Source organism: Pinus tabuliformis, chromosome 1_1, assembly GCF_031772625.1.
Source record: "Pinus tabuliformis cultivar Carrire ecotype Pingquan chromosome 1_1, CPIR1, whole genome shotgun sequence".
Lineage (NCBI taxonomy): Eukaryota > Viridiplantae > Streptophyta > Pinopsida > Pinales > Pinaceae > Pinus > Pinus tabuliformis.
The window spans coordinates 74293366-74305030 of record NC_142297.1 but is presented as its reverse complement, the minus strand read 5'-3'; positions in this window follow the sequence as shown (position 1 = coordinate 74305030).

Below are 11665 nucleotides of genomic sequence, written 5' to 3'. Positions count from 1 at the left end.
ATAGTAGGGGGTGGTGAATTGAAGATAGATCCTTCTAAGGTTGCAGTCATTGTGAACTGGCCTAAACCCAAATCTGCTACAGAAGTTAGAAGCTTCGTAGGAGCAGCACAATATTGGAGAAAGTTTATTTCTAACTTTTCCTTAATTGAAACTCCCTTACATTATTTAACAGAATTGAACAAGGTGTTTCAGTGGGGAGGCAAATAGCAGAAAGCCTTCGACACCTTGAAATAAAATATTAGTACAACACCAGCACTAGCACTGCCCGATCTTCAAAGACCATTTGAGATTCAAATGGATGCCAGTGACTATGCCATGGGAGCAGTGTTGATACAGCATGGTAAACCCATATGTTATCATTCTGAGACATTTAATTTTGCAGTAGTTAACTATCCCACATATGATAAAGAATTGTATGCATTAGTACAGAGTGTGAAAAAGTGGAAACATTACTTAACAGGCAAAGAGATGGTTATACAAACTGATCATCAACCACTTCAATATCTACACTCCCAAACTAAGTTGCAGCAATCAAGACATTATAGATGGATGGGTTTTCTACAACAGTTTCATTTAGTCATCAGATATAAAAAGGGCATACACAATAAAGTTGCAGATATGTTGTCTAGACCAATTATAAATGCATCTACTGTACTTAAGCATAATTCAGTATTGCATGAGAGCTACATTGAAGAATATGCTCAAGATATAGATTTTAAAGATGTATGTGCAACTTTAAGTCAAGGCAAAAGAGTAGAAGAATTGGATTATCATGTTAAGGACTAACTCTTGTATCATTTTGGGAAGCTATGAATTCCACAAATGGAAAGAGTAAAGATAATTCGAGAAGCACACACTTCTCTAATATCAGGTCACTTTGGTGTAAGTAAAACAGTTGCATAGCTGCAAAGATTTTGTTATTGGCCTAAAATGAATGAGACAATTTCTAGATATGTAAGGGGGTGTACTATGTGTGCAAAAAGCAAGCCCAACAATAGAAAACTAGGCTTGTACACTCCACTACCAGTACCTTCTCATCCTTGGGAAAGTGTTTCCATGGATTTTGTTGGGGGGCTGCCCAAATCTAGAAAAGGTCATGACTATCTATATGTTGTTGTGGATAGGTTCAGTAAAATGTGTATTCCAATACCATGTAACAAACATATTATAGTTGAACAAACTGCAAAGTTGTTCTTTCAACATGTATGGGTTAATTTTGGATTACCCACTTCCATTATATCCAATCGAGATACCCGATTTGTTGGGAAGTTTTGGTCAAGTCTGTGGGAACTGATGGACACCAGACTGAAGAAGAGTATAGCTTTTCATCCTCAAATAGATGACCAAACAGAAGTGGTCAACAGGACAATGATCCAGTTGCTCAGAGGCTATTGTAGCAAGAATCCCAATATTTGGGATGAAAACTTATGTTATGTGCAGCATGCTTACAATCGAGCTAAACATTCTTCTACATAGAGATCTCCTTTTGAGACCTATTTAGGTTTCGCACCAAGGTTTCCCTTGGATTTTGTCTTTGGTAAAGACATAGCAGTTGATGGACACAGTGATGTGGACAAGGCAACCAAGTTCATTGAAAAAATCCAAGAGATTCACTGGGCAATACAGGAATAGCTGGAAAAGAGCCAAGCCAAATACAAGCCAAGGCATGACAAGCATTGGATGGAGCATAGTTTTCAAGTTGGTGACCAAGTCTGGTTGTATATCAACAAAGACAAAATGCAAGTGAAGGTAAAAAGCTAAAGCCAATAAGGTATGGACCTTTCAAGATACTTGAGAAAATTGGTGAGAATTCTTTTCACCTTGATTTACCAGCGTACATGCACCTCTACTCAGTCATTAATGCAGATAGCTTGAGACTATTTGAACCTTTATTAATTGAAGATCTCGAAGAGCAGAGTCAATTGCCTTCTATTGATGATCTGTTACCTGAATATCTCAATGAATTGCAGGAAGACATAGTTCTGGACTGGAAGGTGAGGATGATGCTCAGGGGAGATGTTGAGTACCTTAGGATTGGAGTCAAGGGTTATAATCCAAGTAGTGCAAAATGGATAGAGATTGGACAAGTGAGACAACTATACCCTCACTTAGTCGATGCTTAAAAATCAACTTTTGGTGGTCCAAAATCTTTTCAGTGGGAAGGCCGTGATCCGAATCGGATCCTTAAACCCTCTTAAAATTTCTCGAACTCTATAAAAACTCATGCCAAAGTTTCAAAGTCTTATGGATGTCGAGCTTATAAAAAATAACCTCTAAACAATGGCAATTTGTGGTCAGCATGGAGCAACTAGGACCATCGGTCAAAGCACGTAGATCGTTGACCCATGGTAACCACGCGTTGGCACAAATTAACAAATGGGAGGTCAAATCCAGGCCCAAGGGTAGTTTCTGATACACGATTAGCACTAAGCGCTAATCATGTATCGCAGGGTGTCCCCCTCAATGAAGGAATGCCCCTAAGCACTCGGTCACGAGGAAAGCATAAAACCATACGGAAATAGCCGATTCCATCAGAAGGTAGGTCCCACACAAAAACTAGCAAGATATCAGAAGGGCTTAAAGCAGTAAGTGGGTTTGACCGAGTCCCGCTTGATGCCATACACTGGGTGACACACGTCCAACGGATGAGAGAGAAAACCGCTTACATCAGACGGGTAAAGGTCATGCTACTTACCTGCTCGATATGGACGGAGACGTAGGATCTGGAGGCTCTAGATCAATGACGGAGAAAAGATATGATGGATGACTGGATTGGATGGGGAAATATGCTGAGTCGTATAAGATTTGAGGTCCGACATGATCGATGAGTTGGCAGAGGAATTAGTTTCACAGGCAATCTTGGAGCAACGGAAATAACGCCTGTTCAAAGAGAACTGACACTCGGTTCGTGAGGAAACAAGTGGCCACCTCTCTGTGAACCGTTACACAGTGATGATGACACAGAGCAGGGGAACTCAAGCGGAAAGAGGCAGGAGATCCAAAGAATCGAGAAGCGGAAATGAACAGTCAGGAAACGAATTGGCTTTAAGCCATGAAGAGACAAAGAGTAAGGTAGGCAGAGAGAAAGGCAGAAACCGAGAAGACAAATAGAGAAGCAGTGACAAGAGTTAGTTATACGAAGCTAGCTAAGAATAGAGAGTAGAAGCCGAGTTGACCTGAAGGCAGAATCGAGCCATAGAGATCCAGAGAGATTCAGAGAGTCTGTGTACTCCAGAAGGCTTGAGAAGTTCAAGCAAAATCCTTGACATAGGCCTGTCATGCTACTTTGACCCTTAGAGGTCGAGTTCAGTAAGGAGAGTTTGTGTACTCCAGTCCTACTGATTCATATCTGTTTAAGTGAGACTCAGTTTGGGTTCACTGTTGTAAAACACTGCTCGAAACCATAATAGAGAGGCCCCCACTGAAGGTTGGACCAGGAGATGTAGCCCAGGAGCATTGGGTGAACTCCTTATTAAACTTGTTTTGTTTACATGTTTGACTGTTATGTTTTTCTCTGATTGCCTTAGTGTCTATGTATTCTAGCAATCTTATCGATCCATTGCATAAGTAACTTAGGCACATCCATACACATGAGTCTGTAATACCTTCATTAATTCTCTGAGATCATTTACAAGTGATTTCAAATCAGCGAATATCGCAATATCACATTTCGCAAATTGCTGACGGTTGTTCTATTGGAATTGTTAAGTTTCTTGTGAACTGTGCGAAGTGCAAAATGCGATTGCGAAATGACAAAGTGATGTTATCACAACGGGAGACCTGATCACATATCGCAATTTTCTAAAGGTGTTTTTAATATAGTCATGCAGAAAAGTGTGGTTTGCGATGTGCGATGTGGATTTCATCGTTAGTTGGTTTTGCAAGGTTTTGCTAGGTTTTTTCTTATAGTTAGGCACTATTATCCTAAGCCTAAAAATTTAAAAGGGTCCCTATTTATAATTCTAACTCTAGATATTGTTCTTTATAAATGGGGGGGTTGTTTCGTAGTACAACAAGATGATAAATAAATCATTTATTTATTTATTATTTCTAAATAAAAGTTTAAATACTTTTCCCCTCCTAAAAAAATATAATAAAATATTCCAAGTGGTTATTCCAAGAATGGGATCAATAATATTTTATTATTCCTCATTATTCGAGGATAAATCAATATTTTGTTATAAATATAAGGGTTTTCCATTCATTATTCACTTTTGATTATTTTCATTGTTGCACTCACTGTTGTAACTCTGATTATTTTCATTGTCGCACACCATATTTTTGTTGGTTTTTCACATTATAGAGGAGAGAGACTCTACGCAAGCTGAAGACGTTTGAGGATAGCCAAGAACCCATCCCATAGAGTGGGACTGGTAACATTTATCTATTCTCTTCACAATTGTTATTATAGAATTATTCTTTACATATCTCGTTTCCATTGGATGATTGGAGTTATTACTATTTCTTTTGTTATTTAACTCTGATTGTAGCATAGATCCAGACTTTGGCAGGTTTTGTTTCTATCAATTGCTACAGATCTACAATGTTTAGCAACCATTTATATTGTTGAGATTATTTGTCATCCACAATATTAAGTGGGTTCTTTTCATACATCATTGAGAAGAAAACACTACAACAAAACTAGCGACTTTGCTGGGGACTTTCTGATTGTTTCCAATAACAAAATTGTTGACTCCACTGGGTTTTATACTTCAGATCCAGAAACCTGGGTGACCTTTGGTTTTCAGCTTAGGGTTTCTTATTTTTTCAATTCCCTTAATGTGTCCTAGTTTTTTAACCCTAGATCTCATAAATTTCTGACTTCCGTAAGCTTTCAAGAAATTTTCATAGGTCACAGGAACCAGCTGCGACAAAGGCGGTACTTTTTTCTGAGATTTGCCAACCGAGATCCTCAGAACAGAAATTGCATTTTTTAGCCCAAAAAGTGTGATCTAAGCTTCAGAACGCACCTTTAAGTGCAAGAAGTGTGATTCCTACAGAGAAACAAGTCAGTACCTGCGATTTCTGGGTTTTAAGGTTTTTCTCAGATCGGTTTCTGGGTTTTGTAGAGAGCTGTCTGTTGGGTGTCTGACCTCTGTCTCATCCCACTTATGCCTTGATCCACTCTGTTTTACTCGTCAAAGTTGAATTTATCCCCCCTAGTGCTTCTAATACACTTCCACCTTTCTAGGAGGAGTTTAGCTGAGTGAGTAGTCTGAGTTTCTACAACGCTTTTAGCCAAATTTTCCAGATCTGTACCTTTCTATTTCAGATTTGTTAAAATAGGTTGTTACCATCCATAGTGTCAAATTTCCACTTGTTTGGCCATTTTCCTTAGGGTCCCATCAGTTTCCCTAGGTGTTTCACCCCTCTCCCTATCTTTTTGTAGCAATCCTCCTCTTTGGTTTTTTGTTGTCACTGCACCACTTTCCAGCAGCTTAGTGTCATTTGATCTCAGTCAAAACAACGTTTAGACCCCTTGACCGTTTCAGTGTATTTCCCATCGGTTTAGCCATCAAGTAATACAATGTTTGCAAACCCAGTTTGGGTGGGGGTCAGTTAATTGTTTTTCTGTTATTTATTTCAATTTATTTTCAGCAAGATTTTTTCTTTTTTACAAACATGATCTAGGCTTGATCAATTAATACACTTGCACACACAAACACACCTTAAGCGAAGGGCGCTTGGTTTACACCACCAAGCCAAGACTTAACATAATAAATTTATCTCCTCGGATCGAGACAAAGGATATATTGTTGATCTCCCTTCACCATTCCCGTGTTCCGTGTGTCCTACCACCATTGCACCACCAAGGTGTGTGTCTTGGAGACTATTAGTCCTTCACCCCTAGTTTCCACTTGGGCCTATTACCCCTCCCTGTCAAGTTCGCGTTCATAGCCCTCCGAGTCCCCATATCGACTCTTCTCCTAGCCCCTCTAATTCCTCATCTGATTCAGAGCCTCCTTCACCGCACATCATCACCATGTCTGGACCCACAGCTGGTGTAGGAACCCAAACTGGTGTTGGCTCCAGTTCTATATCGGTAATCACATCAAGTGGAACAGTCTCAGGAACAGTTCTGACAGCTCCCATGCTCCCATTTATGGTTGGGTTAGGTCTATTGAATCTTAACCAGTTGATAAATGACCCCATACACCATGATGCTGGTTGGTTGTTGGGCATGGAATCCCTCCAAGGCATGTTTTGGGGCTCAAAGCCCAAGTTTTGACCGAATCTTGTTGTAAAGCTCCACGAATTGCAAGCACGAGGCGCGAAAGTATGATAGAGTCACAGGGTTGTCTGCCCTAATTTTGTAATGTAATGTCGGCTGGATAGACCTACCCATGGTCCGCGGACCCTGGGATTGTATAAATAGATGGAGGCTCTAAGTGGAAGACAAGAAGAATAGCATGAGAAGTCTAAGTGGTTGAGTCAAAGTGTGAAGTGTGTCTTTGGGTCGTAGAGTAGGAGAAGGCTCTGCAGCTATGTGCACAGAGGCCTAGTAGTCTGCAGCTAAGTGCGCGGACCCCTGCAGCTGAGTGCGCAGGGTGAGTCGAGTTTGTAACCATGGAAAGAATCAATAAAGAGAAGTTTTGCTATAATTTTGTGTATCTTTCTAGTGTTTTGCATGAATGAATGTGATTTGCAAATATACTATTTATTTATTGTGCGCACCTGCATGAATATTTTATGTTGTTAAATATAACTTAAAGAACTCAAGTAGGCAAAGATAGTTAAATAATATTGGAATATAAACAAGGTCTTGGGTAATAACGTAGAGCACGACGCTCAGTCCTTGGGTAGGGTTGTGCGAAGGCAGTATATCAGGCTGTGAGGAACGGGAAAGTGTGCGAAGCAACCCACGCACAGGGACAAACCGCGGACCAGTCGAGCTCATCAAACATCTCCAGGGTGCGGAAACCTGGTTCTAGCACCCTCCCATACTACTTCGGGTGAGACCTCAGTCCTCGCTCTGCTCACTGTTGCTGAAAGGGCTAGTAGTGTTGGGATTTGTTTGGCTAATTAACTCTAAACCTGGGGCAGGCCCTAACAAGCCAACAAATGGTTCTATTGTTGGGACTAGGATCTGCATAGAGATGTCTAATGTTGTATCATTGGAATACGAAAAACAAAGGAATTGAAGAGTGGTTAGACATGAAGATTCACGAGTTCGGGGTGCAGGAAAATAGGAATCCGCGATTATCAAAGGAAGAGTGGTTAGGTTGCTACTTATATACGGAAATCCATGAAATTTTCTTTGCATCCTTCCCTACTGAGTTGTACGAGTGGATCACGAGGATAGCAGATAGCCAAGGAAGGTGTAAACTTGACAAACCTATTGTGTGGATCCCAGAATTGGTGCGTAGACTGGAAGCATCGAAAATAAGATCGTGTGTGTTGTCGATCACTGGATGGATCGAATCATAGGAGGGTTCATCACTGAATTCGCAGTAGATACTTCGGTCAGCTATAGCGAGGCAAAACGATGCTTCCTCAAGGGATCGCGAGGTAAGTACGTTAAATCTTTGAAAACTTGGATTAAAATGCTACTGTGTGAAAAGTGGGTTATGTGAATAAATTGATGTTTGGGGCTATGCAGAGTGAGAGGATCTACAGAAACGAAGGTAGCCCGAAACTAGAAGCTAGCCCCTTGATTTCACCCCCTCGAGGAGGCGAAGAGGAGCTCGTGAACGTCTCACCAAAAAGTGCAATCAATCTGATAAAGCAGAGAATTCCGCGCATACCACCCCACCTACGCCACCACCAGTTTCACCATCTTCACCCCCAACTTCGCCCATACCACCTCCACCACCCCCGCGAAGTAGTATGGCTGACACGATAAAGCTACCAGTGTTCAAGGGAGCAGGGAATGAAGATCCGGACCAATTTTGGTTCATGGTAAAAGCTGTATGGGAAGCACAGGGTGTCACAGACGATAATATAAAGAAGGAAAAGTTGGTTGGTGCTCTACAGGATCACGCGCTGACCTAGTACATTAAGCATTCTAATGACAATCTGAATAAAGGGATAGCGGATATCCAAGCTGCGCTAAACAAGGAATTTAGTAGGCCAAAATCAGAGGCACAGTCAATCATTGGATTCAAGGAAATCACCATGCTACTAGGTGAAACCCCATGGTAGTTGGACCAAAGACTGAAGTGCACTATCCGCAAAGCGAACATGACCTTAACAGATGGGCAACACTGCAAATGGTTTGTAGCCTCATTAACACTGCATCTATGGAATGCGTTGTCGCAACAAAGGCTAACAACTCAGGCTGAAGCTTTGGATATCGCGATGAGATTGCATGAGACTCTGATACAAGATCCTAACCTAGGAGTCTAGAAAATTTACGTGCATTTGAAGAACTGGTGCCTTGAGATGCAGAGTTTGAAACAAGATAGGACGGCTTGTCCAGAAGTGAATGACGAGGTATGGTGTGTAAAGTGCAAGGACCAGGGGCATGACAAGGACCACTTCCCGGTGTTCGCGAATTACCTCACGGGAGGAGGACGAATGCCACTGAGACCAGAGGCACAAGTAGGACCAAGTGTGGCACCTGCGTTGTGGTGCATGATTTTTTAGATAGGAGGGAAGCATGATATAGTTAACTACCATCTATTACAGAAGTATACGCAGAATTCCCAGTAGTGGTTTTGTAATTTCTATAGGTCAGTAGGCCATGATGAGTGCACCCGTAGAAGTTATGAACTGATGATGGATCGGACTCCTACCTACAGAGTTCAGGCTGAAACACGGCCCCTTGATCAAAATGCAGGAACGGCACACACTGGATCTCAGGGGCGCAGACAAGGCCGAGGTGTAATCGGACCAGGAAGAGGTCGTAGACAACTGATATGTTACAATTGCGAAGGGCCGGGGCACTATTCCCACGATTGTACAAATCCAATGAGACCATCATGCTTATATTGTATGCAGTTTGATCATGAGATGGATGACTATCCCACACTGATAGCAAGGTTTCACGATAAAGGGGTACTCCAGCCTCCCCTGAATCAGAACTTGCAAATGATGAGATCTGAGCCATGCGAGGAAGACCCCAATGGAAATATTGTGCTCTGGACTGGTATTACGACAGGGGATGACAAAGGAACCAGAATTTGATTTGGAGCACGCTAAGGAGACATTCATGGAAGCGAAGAAGAACTTCGCGGATGCCTCCACTTCAGGAAGTAAATACAGACTAGAGACATGAATGGACCCATCGATGCTCACTACATTCTTGGAGATATGCATGAAGCTACTGCGTGACAGCAAGGCTATGAAGGGGCTGTAAGAACTCATAACTAGATGTGCTGGGACCGCGCCAAGAGAGCCGTGCATAGTTTGGAAGCTCGAGAAGCACACAACATGAACAAGAAGGGATATGAGATTGATGGTGTAAATTGGGGAATATGATATGGATCAAGTTATTCTGGATTTAGGATTGGACACGAATGTCCTACCAAAGCAAACATGGGAGTGCATGGGTAGGCCTATGATCTGATATTCACCCTATGAGTGACATCAGTTAAAGTTTTATTAAACTAAGGTATTACAGACTCATGTGCTGGTGTGTGTTTTGTGTTATTGAAGCAACGGATCGATCAGATTGGCAATACACAGACAAATAAATGGAAATACAGCAGAGAAATATAGTAAGCAAACAAAAAGACACAAGAAATTTAATAAGGAGTTCACCCTATTCTCCAGGGCTACATCTCCGGTCCAGATTTCAGTGGTGGCCTTGTTTTATTGTGTCTTTAAGCAGAGAAATTACAATACAGGGACTCAATGTGAGTTCTCCTGAAGCAGGTTTTGCTTGGCAGGGTGGTTCTTGGATTCCCCAAGCCACTTGAGTACACAGACTTCTTCTTCCTACCAGCTCTGTGACCTTCTGGTCTATAGTGGAAAGAGCCAAATGTGATGCTCAGTCCGGACAGATTCCTCTATGGGATGGCTTGAATCTTCAAGCTCTCTAGTGCTCGATGCTGTTGCTGGTCAGCTCGGCCCTCTGTCTCTTCTTCTTTGCTTTACTGTTCTCTATGTTCAGTCCTCCTCTCAGGGTTCACTATTCCACTTCTTCGTCTCTCGACTTCGATTAACTCGATTGACTATCTTCTTCCTCTGTTCATGGCTTTAGCCATTTGAACCAATGCCTGTTCGGTTCCACTTCCGCCTCTGTCGATTCTCCTTCTGCAGCTGTGATTAGAGTTCCCTGTTCGGCGTCATCATGAAGGCTCAGGGAGTGGCCACTTGTCCTCCTCTAAATGGCACTAGCATGCTTTGTCGGTTCATTTATTCAGTTACTTCGTGGATGCATTCTTCCTCCATCGTGGCAGTCAAATGGATTCCAAATCCCTTCTAAAATAAGGTGTATTCCCTTGTCGATCACGCTTCCCCCATCGGGCGTGATGTCAGCCGTCCGATCTGAATCCTCCAGATCTGACACCATACGCATGTTTCGCGCGGTTGACTTGCTCAACCGATAGCGTGCGATCAACGGCGGTCTTCTCTCACCTCCACCTGCCACGCGTCGATCGATGTATGGAATCACTCTGCTCTCGTCCAAAACCTCTTACTATTTAAGGGCACCCCAATCAAAACTGTCAGTTTCCAGAGTGCGAGTCCCACCATTGTGTTTTAGGACTTTTTCCTTTTTCGCCCGCAGTCCTCCAGCTCCCCCACACGACCGAGTGCTCGGGCTTTTCCTTCACGGCCCTGTTCACCCAGCGATGCGTGATTAGTGCTAATTACGCATCAAATTCCACCTCCTTTTCCCGATCCAGGGCTCCCAAGGGCTACTTTGGCCTCCTGCGCAGTCTCCATGGGCCTTGATTAGTGCACTTTGACCGAGGTCCTTGTCGTTCCACGTTGGTTGCCATTGCCACTGGTTCAGGGGTGTTTTTTATCGTTGTTTTGGATTTCCTTAGAGATTTGCTTCGACTTGATACAGTCATGGTTCTTTGATAGTATTTTATGGATCCAATTCGGATCAGCCTGCAATCCCTATCCCATGCTACTAGGAATAGATTGGGCCACTGACATGAATGGAGTGATAAATCTAAAGAAGCACAAGATGATTTTTGAGAAAAGTCACTACGCGTAGTGGTACCTTTACACCCTATGGAAGGATCACGCTACATAGAGCTAGTGCGCGACTACGACAACGACGACGATATAGACTACATCTACAAGATAACCGCGCGGGAGCAAGAATGGGTAAATCCAACTGCAGATGGTCAAATCTCTTGGAAGCGTGAAAGCTCCTCCACATCAGATTCTAACGAAGAGATAGAACGATGGTAGAACTGGTTGCACAAGGTAAACGCGCTCAACTGTAAGATGATGACAAGTTTGTTGCGCTGCGTAGCAACATAGGTGATCTAAATCGAATCCTTAAACTCTCTTAAAGTTTCTCGAACTCTGTAAAAACGCATGTCGAAGTTTTAAAGTCTTATGGATGGTGAGCTTATCAGAAATAACCTCTAAACAATGGAAATTTGTGGTCAGCACAGAACAATGAGGACCCTCGGTCAAAGCGCGCATTGGCACAAATTGACAAATGGGAGGTCAAATCCAGGAACAGGGGTAGTTTTTAATACGCGATTAGGCTAAAGCACTAATCACATATCGCAGGGCGTCCCCCTCAGTGAAGGAAATC